Consider the following 16,219-nt stretch of genomic DNA (forward strand, 5'->3'; position numbering starts at 1 on the left):
CCATCCCACGTGGGTGTGTGGACATGAAGCCGCGGTGAAGCGAGAGCAGCAGTGCAGGGGCAGGGTGTACTCACCTCCCCAGCCACTGCTGTGCCTGCAGGGAGAGCATGAGAGTCATGTTAGAGGTGGCTGTTCTACGTGCTTTGCACTGCCCAAGGATATGCCAAAAAAAACAGGGAAAACCACAGTGTACATCCCCCTCATTTCCTTCTCTTTCCTCCTCATCTTTACCCCTTCTCATCCCTGCTGGAAGCTCCGCTCTGCTCTCCTCGCTGTCACAGGAACACTGCATAGCCACGCAGGTGGTAGCAGTAGAGAGTGGTTTATAAAATCCAGTCTGCATCCAGAGTGCATTTTTCCTTCTAAACAGGCATACCAGGCACTGCTGCTAGGCTGGTTTCCTAAGAAACACAGCTTATGCCATGGTGATAGGTATGTGAGAACGTACGTCCATCCATCCCAGTCTTTCAGTATTTTGGATCCACTGGGCTAATACCAACCATATATGGCTTCAGGTACAGGAGCTTCAGGCTGGCATCAAACATGATAGACTGTCTTTGCTGGGGACATGTCACTCCCACTTTGCCCCTTTTGACACAGCTTCTCCCAGCCTGAGAAGCTCTGCTTTCTGCCAGCTGTCAGGCCCATCCCATGTGCCTCATCTTGCCTTTTTCCCATAAGCAACCTGAGGAAATGCACATTTCCAAGGGAAGGGAATCAGAATTTGTCTCAGAGCTAGATCTCTGTTGAGCCCATGGTGACATTTCTCTCTGCCACAGATACAGAGGCTTGTGTAGGCTGGGAGGTCCACTGGAGGGGAAATGTCCCACTGATCTCTTTTAGGTGCATTGCAGTGACAGTGTCTTGCGTAAATATTCCTCTCTCATGTAGACAGGCTGTGTAGAAGACAAAAGCTTAGTTCTGCTTTTAAGAAATACAACAGCATTGCTGTGGCTATTAGCTTGGACCAGCGTGGTCTGTGCATGTGAAGCTGAAGGCTCTAGGATGGCCTGGCACGCTGGTGGAATAGAAGGCTCCAGCTTCAGCAACATAGTTTGAATACTGGTCTCCAGTGATCTTCTGCTCACACCTCAAAGGGTTAATGACTTACTGCTGTCTTCATCCTGGTGATGCTCTGTCAGGGCTTGGAAGCTGGCCCTGCGTCGCCGCTGCTCAACCTCCAAATGATAAATCATGTCAGGATACAAAACTGATTCCGGTCCTTAAAAATGAATAGGTGATTCGAAAATGCCCTGTGCTGGGTGTGAATTCTGCATCTCCCTCATCAATCATTTGTCATAAATAACATTAACATTCAGGAGTCAGCAGAAGGTGGGCAGGTTTGGAGCGGGAAGAAATGTAAAGTGATTTCCTGGTATCTTTTGTAGACGAGAGCGGCAGTCTTGTTTCTCATTTAGGTAGCTGAGCAAATTTTACATTTTCTCCTCCCTGGGGAAAAGACCCTCTGTGTTCTGCCAGCCAAAATGTGGCAGTAACCAGAAAGAGAGCTAGAAGATGGTTAAATGATAAGAAATGGGACAGGGCTTGGTTGAAAGAGAATGGGCTGAGGGGGAGAGGTGGGACCATCAGGTCCCATGGCTGTTTATTCCAGTCGATGCATGGACTGGGATTTCCTCCCCAGCCCCGTGAACCTGTCTTTGGGTGGGACAGGGACACGTGGTGGCTCTCAGGGTGGTGGGAAGCTGTGTTTACACCATCAGGGAAAGGATGCACTCGGCCACAAGCCCTTCCAGAGCTGCCGGCTGCCGCTGAGCGCCGGCCAGCAGCCCCTCCAGCCAAATGAGTTATCACCCACAGTGCTGCAGCTTTCCAAGCTGTGTCATGGACCTGGATGCCCAATTAGATTCCCATTAACATGGACAGTGTTTAGGTGTCCTTGGCTTATCACTAAGCTGAGCCTGGTGCAAAGCCCCACCTTGGTTCTCTGAGCATGTTTGCGGGAAGAGGTGCCAGGGAGGGCTGTGGCAACATGGACCGAAGGAGGAGACTTTGGGTTCAAATTTTTCGCTGACTGGTTGTTTGCTGGAGGGATTTGCTCCTGGTTTTGTTTTGTAATGGCTTTATTGCTATAGATTATAGCTTTAACTGGTGTCAAGGGCACCTAGAGCTCTGGATCACTTTCCTTTAGGGATGCTTAACTCTCAGGAAATGATGCTGTAGTAGTAAAGCAGGTGCCAACTATTGGGGCTGAAGGTCTTTCAGTCCTGAGGATGCCCGTGAAGTGTCCATGAGAGCCAGCATGGGTGAGAAAGTGCTTCTGTTCTGGGCTTGGGGATGGAGCAAATCCTGCCCAGAGCTTTTCAGATTCCTCCCAGAGGTCAGAGCTCAATGTCCTTTTCTTCCTTTCTTGCCCAAAACCAAGCGTGAGGCTCGAGGAGCTGGACACTGAGAACACAGCCCAAACACTGTGGTAGCCTCCTGGCCAAAGTGACTGGGGACATGCCACTCATCCAGGGACCTGCCTTGGTTACCTGCTTCTGGCATCTGGGACCAGAGGCAGTGCAGCAAGGGCTAGTTTAGATGCTGGAGATTCCTCTCTTTGGTACATGTGAGGAGATGCTCTTGTGTGCCAAATTCTGTAGCAAAACATGATGACAGCTCGTCTGCTGGGGTTGTACACCACCTCAATCTCATTACTTAATGATAATAAAGATGGAAAGAGCAAAATTGGCCTCCATTATTCACCAGGGTCGGGATTCTGCTGCCTCTGAAGTGCCTGTGATTTACAGGGGTAGGGCTGAGCTCCCGTCTCAATTATTACAGCAAATTATTTTCTTATCTCTGCCTATGAGTGGGGGGCTGGAACCTGAAGAGGGTGATGTGTCCAAACACAAGTGTTGACTATTTCCCCCTTACCTCTTTAGGAAGGAGATGCTTCACATTATTGAATTCCTAGTGCTGTGCCTGGCTACATTAGTTACCATGCAACACACTAATGAAATTGAGGACAAAGAACATATTTTCCCACATCTGGAGTACTGCAGAAGTGATTTAATAGATTTGCATGTATGGTGCATTTGTGAACACACTGTGAAAAAGGGGGAGGGAGGGAAGAGGGAAATGTTTATTTGTTATCAGCTGATGAATAATTAATTTACAAACATTGTCTTGTTAAATATAAATTAAATCCTCATTTGACACACTTTATAATTTAGAAGTATAAGCCCCAGCATGAATGAAGAGAACTCCCCACTGACTGCTTTCATGTAAATCCCGAGGAGGCAGGGAGGGAGGTTTGGCTGTCAAAGTTAAAGCTGGCAAGGAGCAGTGGTTAGGAAGGGGGCTGATGTGGCAAAGCCACCCTGGGGACCTGAGGCATTTTGTCTTTGCTCATGGGGAGCCTCAGTGGGGCAGAGAGGCCGTGGCTGTCTGCACAGCCCTCTTCCCAGGGTTGCTTCTCCCCACTCAGAGCCGCGGGTGGCCGAGCTGCCGAGTGGTGGCTCTTGGAGTGAAACCCCCGTCAATGCCACATTATCAGGGTGTGCAGCGAGGCAGCAGCTGCTTGTGAACAGCTGAGCTACCCCAGCAGCAGGGGCAGAGGTCCCCAAGAGAGGAGCTGGGCAAGCAGGGCTAAGCCACCCTTGCAGAGAGCCCTGAGCCAGCTGGAGGCATCGGAAGCGAAGCCACATCCCGAGGAGTGGAGGCTGTGCTTTGTTGGAAGGCAGTCGGTGTGAGAGCTGCAGGGTTACAGCCCTGGTGTCCCACTGCAAGGCTTGGGTTAATATCTTGGTTTCTCCTTAATAGACGGGGAAACCAAGACCGGTAATAATTGTCTGGCTCTGAGGAACACTTAAGTCTTGATTATACTTAGCTTTGGCTGCTCTGGAATAAGTAGGAAGGAAATGAATTGAAAATGGCACACTGCTTAAAATGCTTGACTATGTTCCTCTGGAGCACAAGATAAGCCTATAGGTAAAGCAAATTTGCTACCTCCCCCCTTCTTCCCTGATAATAATAGACTCCAGCGGTTGCACAGCACTTCTCAACTGAAAGGACTTAAAAATGCTTCACAAATCATCTGTCTAGGAGGCAATAGCCCAGATGCACCCACTTCTAGGGTAGATTGCAGTGCCTGAAGCAAGCTGCAATGCTCTGCCAAGGATAGTGTGCTCTCCTTGGCCTGCCCTGTGTGCAGTGAGAGTTGGGCATCAGCATAAATCTGGTGAGGTTTCACAGGACACGCTCATGTAATGAGCTAAGTCGGGTTTTGGTCCCCGATAAAGACGTGTATCATAGAAATTTAAAGTGCTGGGAAATGGGTATTGCTCACTGAGGGCCCCAGTGCTTTTTCAGGCTGTTATTTTCCGTGCCTGAGTGATGGCTCGGTGCCGCAGGAGCTGGTGGTGCATTTATAACGTCTTCACAAATACTCATGTGCTTGGAGAGTTCTCACAGCTCTTGATTCCTTGACGTTCAGGAATGGTCACCTGAGCCCATTCCTGTGCGTCCAAGTGCTGGGAGAGGGACTGTTCATCACGTAGATAATCGTGTTTGCACAGCAGTGAGGTCAGGAACACGGGGAAGGGCAGAGGCTGTCCTGTAGCCAGTATTTGTCAGTGCCTTACGAAAAAAACCCCATGAGGCCACTGAGGAATCACACCAACCACGTGTGACTTGTGGGACAAATCATGAACTGCAACAAAAAGTCTAATGAAATAAATAAGTTACTCCCATCCTGAACCCAAGAGCTTCCAGAAGGGTCAAAGTTTGCTTCCAAAATGGAAAAGGGCTGATTTATTCACTATGAATAATTCAACCAGCTCCTTTTACTATCCAGAACATAGAGTAATCCCCTCCAGATATTTTCTGTGTGACATCCACGTCGGTATTTTATTTGTAGGCTGTGCAGAAAACACGAGGAGTCAGATATCAGGGAAAAGCTGGGGGTTTGCCTCGAAAACTTGGAGCTAAATAAAATATGAAAATCCGGACAGTGGCCTCCTGGGGGCAGAGAATGTGCTTTTTCCTCAGAGACATCTCTGGAGAGCAAAGCCCCAAAGTTAATTAACATCCGTGCTCGGAGGAGGCAGAATGTGGCTGCACTGAAGGGTTTTTTAACTGCAGCTTCACTCCTGGCACTCAGGTGCTTCCCACAGCCACAGCTCGGGCAGCCTCTGGCCCTCGGGCTGTGCGGGATAAATCAACATTCGTAAAGAAGTAAGCAGCTCTTGTAAATTCCTTCACAGATCTGATTTCCGGCCTTCTGCTGGCAGGAATGGCTCAATCCCCCATTCATTTTGTGCCAGCCTTTGGAAAAAACTCAGATTTCTTCAGCTGGGCTGAATGCAGAGGGTGTTTTGTTTGCCCTGAACTCCTGCAGGCAGCCTGGAAAGGCTGCTTACTGTAGGTGCTTCCCAAGGAGCAGATGTGCTCACTGTACCTGACCTGAGAGCATTGCAACCTGTAATTCCCCACCCTTACCCCCAGAAAACCTTCCTAACACAGTTTGGGACTGCAGCAGCTGCATCTGGTCTCCCTTTCCAGAGGTGTCTGCCAGCAATTGGGCTTTTTGTGTGTTAATAGGCCATGATGATCGTTTTCCAGTAACCAGGGAACTGGGGCCCTGACCAGGGTGGAGGGATGTCCCAGGGCACCCTGGCAGCTACCAGCTTGCTCACAGGTTGACAGGGCACTACAAGGGGCTTTGCTGTGATCCACAGGCTGCAGTTGCTGGATGGTGGGAATGCAGCCTTGCCCATGGCACTGGTGGGGATGTGCCTGGGAGATGTGGGCTTGGAGCTGCTGGAGCTGCATTTCACAAAGTGAAGCGTGGCTGCAGCTGGTTCCACCACAACCACAGAACTCACAGAATGAACCGGGTTGGAAACAACCTCTGAGATCATCGAGTCCAATCTTTACCCCAACCCCACCTTGTCACCCAGCCCATGGCACTGATGCCACATCCAGGCTCTGCTTAAACACCTCCAGGGATGGTGACTTCACCCCCTCCCTGGGCAGCCCATTCCAATGTCTCATCACTCTCTCTGTAAAGAACTTCTTCCCTATGTCCAACCTAAACTAAACTTGTTGGAGGGGAGTTATGGTGAGTAAGCAGAATGAGCTTGGCCAGTTCTGCTTGGGCTTCACCCAAAATTCTGGAGGGTGGTGAGCTGGGCACAGGGGCACTGAACCTTCGCCCCCCCCACCCCCTCTGCTATTGGAGCTGCTCTGCAGATCCCCAACAGTCCTGCTTCTCCATGTGTGCTCATGGACAGGCCAGGAAACACGTGTGTGATGCAGTCACTGGTCTGTGCTCTGAACCTCATTAAATTGATTCTTCCAAGTCAAAGGGAAAGCGCCGTTGTGTCAAATTTGAAAGATATAGACTCTGAGCTGTACCAATAGTTGTCACTCAGTGGGCTGAATTATTTTTAAGGCAGAGCTGATTTATGTGAACTGAAGGCTTTGGATGTCTCTGCAGGAGAGGATGGGATATTTCAGGTGTGTGAGAACCAAGTCAAAGAGCTGGTCAGAGGCCATGGTTTCTGGTCTAGGGTGAACAGCCGGCACTGAAGGGGAGGAGGCCTCATTCTCCCCTCCCTCTTGGGAAAAAGAGCCAAAATTCTTCAGCGTTTCTGAGGAAAAATGGGTTTAGGGACGATCAAAACATTTATATTTAATATCGCCAGATTGTTTTGATTTGCTTTTCATATGGTGATAAATTCTGTCCTGTAAGTAAAGCATGAAAATGAGTATTTGAAAATAAACGTCAAAGTGAAGTACATCAAATAGATAAGGGCAAAAGAAAATACTTTGTTAGCTTACTAAAGAAAGAGAAGTTTCTGAATGAAATTGTAAGGTAGAGGTAATTCATTTTAGGTGTTGACTAGTTTAATTTATTTTCAACAAAACTTCATTTTTTTTCGGTAGAAATCAGTTCTGTTTATTTCCTTCATCCCCAGATGAAGCCGTTCTACCATTTCCCCTAAAAGGCTGATGTGGAATCTGCATGCTATAAATGTGTTACAAAATGGAGACCATTTCTCAGAATTCAGTGGCTGTGGGTGACCCCAGTCAATATGCTTCACAGACCTCTTCATGCCTCAGTGCTAAAGGCTGAATATTCAGACTGTTGCATCCCATCTCTGTGCACAGGAAGGATTTAATTGCCCATGATACAAATTGCAAGTGAGCAGCAGTGGAGCAGTGATACTGCCAGCCCGAGCCTTCCTGGGGCTTTGCTTCTCCTCCCTGCAACCCCTCACATCTCCTGTGTGCCTCCAGGCAGTTCCTTGGTGCCTCTGTGTCTCCATCCTGGTGTCTTTTGTAGGAGATATGGTCTTATCTTACAGTCAGCACTGAGTGGGCAGGTGGATTCTGCAGCCATTTCCCACCAACTCCCAAAGCAGCAGCTCCTCAAAGCCCCAGAGGAATCATGCTGACTGTAGGGGGCACTGGAGGTGGGGGAATTTGTGGTTTTGGTCTCTGACCTGCCAGGAATGGCTCTAACCCTCTGCTCAACAGGAGAATTGCCAGCGGTGACAGTGGCTCCTCCCAGGCAGAGGCACAGGGGATGTGTGAACCAAAACACATCTGGAGTGTGGGTGATGGAACACCTTGTCTCCTTGTGGCTGGGGAACTCGGGAGGTTAGAGCAGGGACTCTGCAAATGTTGGAAACCTTGTTTCTGACAGTCCCCCTGGATCTGCTTCTCTCTCCCTCCAGCCTCACCAGTGTACCTGTGACACCTCCCACACCTCACCTGTGGCCCTTTGTCATTCTCCTTACACAGACACCCAAAGCCACCTTAGCAGTGGAAAGAGGACAAGGAGAGGATGTGAAGCAGCAGGGTAGAGAAGTGGGAAAAACTTGTGGGAGTTAGGTTTGTTGTTCCTACAGCCACAGGGGGGAAGGAGGGTGAAGTTAGGATAATAACTGGCTGATCTTCTCTTCATTTTGTCCTTGAAAAGAAAAGCTGAAGGCAGAGAAACCTGCGATATATTCAGACAACCATTTCCTTTCATGATCTGGCAGTGTCAGACTGACAGACCTGCCCAGAGCTTGCAGCCTTAGTTTGTCAGAGGAATCTGCACCTTGTGAGAAGGGGCAATGAACTCCAGTTCTCCCCAACACAAAAAAGAGCCACAGTGGTGACATGGCTTGGAGCAGATTGCCAGAGAGATTGGCAGAGTAAATCTCACCAGGAGGTGTGGGAAGGAAGGGTCTCTGCAAAGAAGGAAGGGTCTCTGCAAAGAAGGAGGGGGATGGAAGGAGCTCTGGGAATGGGGATGTCAGTTTGCATTTCAAGGGGGAGTGAGCCTTTGTGTGGAGCCAAGCTCCCTTCCTGGTGCTCGTGGCTCTGGGTGCAGCTTCCTGTGGAACTGGCTGCAAGCTTCAGTCCAGTCCTGCAGCAGTGAGGCCAAGGGCTGCTTAGATACTGCTCCTCTCTCACTGGATCAGCAAGAGGGGGGATGAAAATACCTCAGTGTTGCTGCAATGACAAAAAGGCAAACACAAGTCCAAGTGCTGGGATTTGGTAAGGAACAGCAGAGGATGCTTGGGAACTCTGGGCTAAGCTTAAGAGCCAAAAGTGTTTGGTTTCTTTCTATGTTTGATTCTGGGAGACACACGCTCTGTCAGTGTATTCCTTATACCACTGTGTAGAAAACTGAGCCTTCATCTCTTTCACCACTCCCCAGGGATGTCCTAAAGTCATCCAGGGGAGCTGAGGAAGGTAGAGTGGCTGTGTTTTAAAGGAGGCATCTGCAGCAGGCAGAGTCTCTACAAAACAGTTGGGAGCTGGAAAAAAAAAAAAACACTGGGAAAAAAACCACTCTCATTTCTGAGGAGAGTCTTTTACAGCCAGCAGGTGCCATGGGAAGTGAGCAGCCCACAGGAGCAGAGTTTGGGAGGTCTTGCTTGTCCAGTGGCTGGACAAGCAAATGACCTCCACACTTGGCCTAAAGTGTGGATGTCTGCCTGGACAGGAGAATCAGCTGGCCTGGTAACTCTTCTGTAACTGCACTCCAGCTTGTTTTGCCCTTTGAATACCCAGCAGGGGAGGCAGAAAGAAATTGTTCTTTCCCTGTGAACTGGTTAGTCTTCTCTCAGCTGCTTTCCTTTCCTTAGCCCGGTGCTCCCTTGAAATCTCGTCAGGGCTGGGCTTTGATTTTGTGGTGGCTTGAAAAGAAGAACTCCGAAAGGAAAAACACAATGAAGCTGGGAGAAGGAGCTACATCAAGGAAGTGGCAGGGCAGGAAGAGAGAGCTGGCAAGAACAGCAAAGGGGCATGAGAGACAACATGAAACAGGTTTCCTTGAAAGAGTCGGTGGAGCAGAGTACACTGTTCCCATCTCCTCCTTCATCTGGGGCCAAGGGAGAACAGGGTCAGGAATGAGGATCTCTGCAGAGGGGACAAACCCCTCCCCTTTTGTGAAAGCAGAACTTTCTCTTATCTCAAGGATGAGGATTAGAAAGGGATTTGTACAGGCATACAGTGTTTTTCCTTCTGGCCAGCACAGGCATTTCCATACAATGGATGACATCCCAGGGACTTGCCTGCACTGCACTTTCTCAGACCTGTTTTTGTGGGAGGAGGACAGAGTAGCATCAGGGTTTGGGAGGAGAGCCTCTCTCTTAGGTACCACCTCCACCCTAGGGAAGAGGCAGTGAGGCTGCAGTGTCCAGCTCCAGAACTAAATAGAATCCTGCAGGCAGCCTTGTGGGAATAGAGCAGCCTGGGAGAGTGAGTTTGTAAGAACACAGAGACAGGGCAAGGAGCACGTCCAAGCTGGAGGAACAGAAGATATTTCCAGGCAAAAGTAGGCTCTGTGGAGACAAGCTGACCATCCCAGACAGCCCAGGAGTGTTTGGGACTGGACACCTTGGGAAATCCATGGGACCTCCTACCTTCCTTTGCCTGGTCCAGAGGAGCAGCAGCAGCTGCTTTCCCAGTCTAATATTGCCCATCCCAGTGTTTCATTTTAATCACAGTGGGTGGCATGGGAATGGGAAGTGCAATTAAAGGAATTCCAGCTTCTTGTCTGCATCTTGTCAAGCCATCCTGGAGGAGCGATCTTGGGGAGTTAATTGTATGCAGTGAGAAGGTTTGTCTTCCAGCCCTTTCAAAGGAAATTTTTCCTTGTCTCGTCAAACACCCCATGAGCCTAAAGGACAAACAAACAAGAGCACCTGTCCAAAGTGCTAAGCATTCTCTTCCAGTTATCCTATGTGCTTCTGTCCTCACATCTTCTCTTCCCCCACCTCCTTCCTTCTTCCTTCAGTCCCAACATCATGGGGAACATTTAAGCATTTAGCAGTGAGGTGTGACGTGCAAACAAGGCTTTGGACAAGTGTGGCTTTGCTCTGCAAGCGCCCCAGGCATCTTCTGGAGCTTGTGGTAACTGGGCTGCATCTTTGCTTGCATTAGAAGGTGCTTACACATGGCCTTGCACCCATATCCTCTCCTGAGAGTGGACAAAAAAAACAGGCTAAATGGAGGTTCCTTCCCCGTGGTGCCTTTCATAATACTTCATTCAAGCGTTCAGTACCTTCCCCTTTAATTATTTCTGCCCCATCATCATATAGCATCCCGTGTCCACATCTCTGCCTTTTCAGTAATAGCCTCATCAAGGACAGTGCAGACAGACTGTGCCTCTATAAACCAGAGTCTGGCTGATGTCATGTCTCGACTCAAGGACTTTCCTTGATCCTTGGGGTACTGACTGTTAACAGATGTTAGAACACACACATCTGGGTCGTGTGCCCCTCGGGCTCACGGTGACAGACTCCATGTGGCAGCCCATGTTCCCATGAAACGGGCACCACAGCAATCAACAGCCACCTTGGGGTTGTGTGGGAGGAGATAACATCTCTGAAATACAGGACATGGTGGCACAAGGGAACATCTCAGAAGAGAGGGTTTGAGGGGAAAGAAAGTCTGAGATGGTTGGCTGTCATAAGTATAAAAACCTGCCTTTTAGATGTCCCCACTTGCACCTTCACAGGATCAGGCACGAGCAGGGGTGTGTGGGAAGGGGCAGGTAGAGATCTCAGACACCATCAGAGTTTCAAAAGCCCTGCCCAGTTCCCATCTGCAGAGTCCAAGGGCGAGCGAGCTGGGATTGGGGAGTTTGCAATGGACAGAGCAGCAGGAATAGCATGTCTTGTTTGACAGCTCCTGGCACGAGCACAGGACATGGAGATGGTTTTTAATAGCAAGTTTGTATTATAAAAAGAAAGCTGTTTCAACTGAGATTCCCTGGGCAGAGGCGAAAGACATTCCGACAAGGACAGCGCTGCTGGTGTCACTGCAGAAGTGAGACAGATGGGAAGTTCAGTGTGTCACCTTGAAACCACAGATCATCAGAGCTCTGTTCCCCTTGTCCTTGTGAGCTCCCCTAGCCACGCCAGCATCACGCCCAGAAAGCTCTCTGGGGTCTGATTTGAGAGAGGGGGACCTTGGAAACAGAATGAAACTTATATTCTCATTCTTTTGCTCTTTTGTGTTGGAGAGACAAAACTCGCCCAGAGCAGGGACACAGAGGCAGCCATGAACGAGGTGTCTCACACTACGAGTGGGAGAGCTGGGAGAAGCCTGGTGCTGCCCAGCCAGTTGCTGAAGTGCCAGGCACTAGCTGGTACATCTCTGCTTGCTGCCTTTGGAGAGTGCTTGCACATGTCATCTTAGAAGCACATGCCAGCCCACAAGCTGTGGGGGCAAGACATTGTGCATTCAGATGTCAAGATTATTCTAAAATCCTATTATTTTTTTATTTAGTTTATTTACTTAGCCTTGAGAGTGTCTCCAGACCTTTTACCGTTATAATTTTCACTGGGACATGGTGCCAGCTTCTGGGTGCAACCCAGGGTTTGTCAGAGATCTTTGCAGGTTGGAGCGTGAGTGGAGTGTCATGGAGAGGAAAATGCTCACTTGTGCAAGGCTGGGGGGGTGTGGACATGCTGAACACAGTTGTGTCTGAAGGGAGGATGTTTGTGCTAGCCTGTTTTGCAGAAGAGGGAGATGAAGGAGAGGCTTCCTGGCTCACCTCGAGCTGCACAGTGACCTACCAGCCCTTGAAAGAAATACACCCAAAGCCTGGGTCTCCTCCAACAACTTCTGAGATTTTCCTGAATTGCAGCATCCCTAAGAGTTTGCCTGCAATATTTCCCTTGCTTGGCTCTCTGACTGACAGCATGGACCCACGATATTCACATCAGACCACCTGAAATGGTGTCCATGCTTCCCAGGAAAGCAGCCTGCTTTACTGGACTGCAGTGAGGGATTTGCTTGGAGGTGCAGAGGGAAGGGAGCTCTATGAGTAAAAACAAATATCAGAACAATAAAAGCTAGAATGTGACTGTCTAGGATATTAATCTCTCAGCCTCACTGTTATTTAGGATTTTTCTAACCTATCTCTCCAGCAGAGGAAAACGGAAGAACATATTTACAGGTCCCTGACCTTTGTTTGGAGGTTTTCCTGTTGCTGTGGAATACAAGTGAAGTTGCACATTTAAATCCTTCATTTGATCCTAATTAAGGAAACCATCTAAGACATATTCATGGCTTTGCTCCTCTCTTTGGCATTTGGCAGAAAGCTGAGATCCTTAAGAACACAGAGAAAGAAGCTCATAGGTGGAACAGAGGAACCACAGGGCACCAGCTCCTCTGTATCCCACTAAATGCACCCTTGAAAGGGATCAGCTGAACTGAACACACGAACCTGCTTGGAGCCATTTGAAAAAGATGTTTTGAGAGGGCCCAACTGTGTTTATTTGGTGTATAAGGTAACCTGAAAACACACCCTTTTGATTTCGAGGTGTGTCATGCCAACACTGTGAGTTTAAGTTGTTACTCTGAAATCAAGCAGCTCCAACTCATATCTGCTCTGAACTCAGGGTGGAACTTAGTCTAGAGTAGAGTTCCTGGAGCCAAACCTGACTGGAAATATGGGCTGCTTCCCCATCTGTGAGGGCAGAGCAGCAGAGGCTGGGATGACAGGGCAGCACACAAGGAGAACAGTGGCCATCTCCCAACTGTCTTGTGCTGGGCACAGGTTGATTTCTGAACCTATTTTCTTTTGAATTGAAAATTTTGGGGCTTTCTTTGAAATTACTTTTCACACAGAAATCCCCTAGCTTTTGACTTAAGTGATACTTTTTAAAATGAAAGGGTTTGGGAGTGCAATAGAATCTTTTTGTTCTTATTCCATATTTTTTTTCTTCCAATATGAAACATTCCTGTCAACTCCCCATCCTCTTATTTCCCACAAATGTTCTTCTTACAGAACATGATTTTTTCCATTAAATGTTTTGTGTTTCCACCAGCATCTGTGCTGCCCACATGAGGAAAACAAGGACTGATCAGTGATGTGCAGCAGTGCCAGGTGATGACAGTGACCGAGGGCCAGCAGGGACATGCTGAAAGGCTGGGTTGGACAGGAGTACACCCAGCTAGCAGCAGCAACGCTGCAGGGCATCCCTTAGCATTGGATAAACTCATGTGATAGTGTTTAGGGCAGGCAGCCCTCAGGGTTTGCCTTATGAGCAGTTTGATTTATTATTTTATGACTGAAATTTGATGTGATATTGCATGCGTGCCAACATGTGTGTGCCACCCCACGTGTGATCCAAATGGCGTGGCCTAACTGTTAGAGTAATTCCTCTTATTTTGTTAGCTCCTTCTGCTGAAAACACTAAAAATGCCTGTGCTTTCACAGAGAAGTTAACAACCTCCATGTGCTGCACAGCAGATGGTACAGTAAGGGTGGAGGCGTATTTTACAATAACCTTTTTTCCACATGGGGAAATGGAAGCATTGAGAAGTCTCTTTCTGATGGTTGAGAATGAGTCAGGGGCAGAGAGAAACTACAGGGGTGCAGGAGATCAAGAAACAGTGCCCAAAGTTTTAGGGGCTGAGCTCATCTTCAGCTTTAGCCAAACTTCAGCTGTTCAGCCTTGATCAGCCTGGACTCTTCCAAGGTCAGTAAGAGTGTGAGGTATTTTCAGAAGACAACCTGGATTGCTTCTTACTGAGATCTCCCTCCAGAACTGCCTACCCCTCTCCAGTGACTGTAGGAAACCCATGGTCACACACCTCCTGTCTTAATCACCTTGGTCAGATGCCTACAGCTAAGTGGGATCTCAGTAATGCCCAGGGAAGGGTCTAAGCAGTGTCCTACTGCTGATCAGAAACAGGTGCTGAAGGAACTGCTGTGGTTTAGCCCCAGCCTGCAACTCAGCCACACACAGCTGCTCACTCTCTTCCTCGCAGCAGGAGGAGGGAGAAAATTGGAAGGGTAAAAGTCCTCCCAATGTCCACAGTGTTTTTGTATAAATGTTGCCTCGGATAATTCTGAAAGAAAATACATTTGTAAATGCCAAAATTTCCCAATGGGCTCCCTATGTAGAGCCAGCTCAGCTACCAAGTTCTTCCTCGTGAATAGCTGTGCTAATAATAGCCACTGAAATTAGATCAAACTACAGGACAGTGACAATAACAGCTCAGATTTTTCAGGACTGAATGACTTGTGCACTACACCTTTTGCAAAGGCTGGCTATGAATGGCACAGGAGGGGCTCTTTAATGCTGATCCCTCCTGAAAATCTGGGCTTGACAACAAATACTAAACCCCCAGGATAGCTGACCTTCCACTCTTCCAAAAGTGTTAGCATTGGTTATAGCAGACCTGAATGCTGAACTTTACAGCAGGACATCTAACTGAGCAGCCAGCCCAGAAGTGAGATCTCACCAGTGACTCCAGTCAGGAGTCAGAAACTGATAGTAGCATCTAACGTGGATTTATCACTGCATTTTGGTTTGCTTTCTCCTACATCAGAGATACTGCTCAGGAGGAGAAATGTAAACTCATACTAACTAACTCAAACAAGGTGTACAGGGGTGGAGGAGAATATGTCAAATGTTGTGCTATTTTGGCCCCGGTGGCTGACAAGAAAAAGAAAACAGCCCCAAGCAGAATAAAGTCAGCTCTGCCCATATATGTTGTTGTTTTCTCGGGCTGCCCATCTTGCCCCTGCTGTGCCAATGCTTCTTTGCCCACCTGTGGGCTCTATTTCACTGTGTCACAGCCTGATCCACGTCTTCATCACCACATACCCCATTTCCACTCAGTACCCAGTGTGATCCAGAGCACTCAGGTGCTGGAAAGGGCTCTCCCAGCCTCCTGGTCTGGGGCAGTGGCCGTGCCTGTGCACTTGGCTTGGAGGGCTGCTGCTGTCCTTGCTCTGTGCCTCCTCACATCTGTTTTGAGTGAACTGTAGAGGCAACACCATCACTTTGAACGTGCTGCATCTGCCCCAGTTTCCCCATTTAGACACCCATTAGGACCTCGTCCCTGTCACCTTTGCTCATCCCTGTGTGTCACCGGGGTGAAGCATCAGCCCGGAGAGTGACTCGCCCGTCCAGGTCCCATCTGACGGCAAATGCTCCTTTCTCATGATCTCATTCCCATGCGAGGGACGTTTTTGGGGCCAATCACTCATCCCCGGCTGGCTGACAGCGGAGCGAGGGCGAGGAAGATGAAGTGGGGAGCCGTGCTCTGCCCTGCTCTGCCCGCCCCCGGCAGGACACGCCGTCCCAGGGAGAGCTGCATTCTATTTTAACAGCGTGGTTCGAGGAGCCAGCCCGGAACCAGCAGCGAGGGCAGCGGAGGGAGGATGTGCTGCAGTCATAAAAATTCCACCGAGATAAATCAATAGAGGGAGGAGGAGAAGGAGAGGGAGAGATGGCAAAGTCAGGCATTGTTCGTCCCTGCCCACAAGAGAGAGGGAGACAATGCCCCAGTGGTCATGGGGGTTCAACAGGAGTGAAAGGGAGCAAGGGTCAAGTTATCAGGAGCAGGTGACTGTCTACAGTATGGACTGCTGGAACTGGATTTGGGGTCTGGTTCAGACAGCTACTGAATGCCAGACATGTTCCTGCATGGCACTAATTAGCACCTTCTCAGGCAGGCTGAAAAAGAGGTTAAGGAGCAAATTGGCTTGCAGCAGCCAGCAGCAGAACGGTGGGCTAATGATGTGGACTACTGCCAGTCCAACCCAGACAGGAGCTGCCTCCCAGAAGTTCCAGTTATCAGTGAGCTAGGATGCACTCTCACCAAAACTGAAGGCCCTTACTATGGTGGAAACTCTCTTTTCTGTCTGCAAAAGACTCAAGATTTTAACTGGTTGCACCAAGAACTTGGAGCATAACAGCCCCTGCTCCAGCTTCCTTTTCTGATCTGCAGCGAGGGGTATCTGCCC

General features: G+C 49.0%; 1 protein-coding gene across 1 annotated transcript in view; it reads left to right on the forward strand.

Annotated features, from left to right (window-relative positions):
• The window catches only part of GABRE (gamma-aminobutyric acid type A receptor subunit epsilon), a 35,987-nt gene that overhangs the window by 7,177 nt on the left and 12,591 nt on the right, over positions 1-16,219 (forward strand). The gene's annotated exons all lie outside the window — the stretch shown is intronic.

Source organism: Pseudopipra pipra, chromosome 13, assembly GCF_036250125.1.
Source record: "Pseudopipra pipra isolate bDixPip1 chromosome 13, bDixPip1.hap1, whole genome shotgun sequence".
Classification (NCBI taxonomy): Eukaryota; Metazoa; Chordata; class Aves; order Passeriformes; family Pipridae; genus Pseudopipra; species Pseudopipra pipra.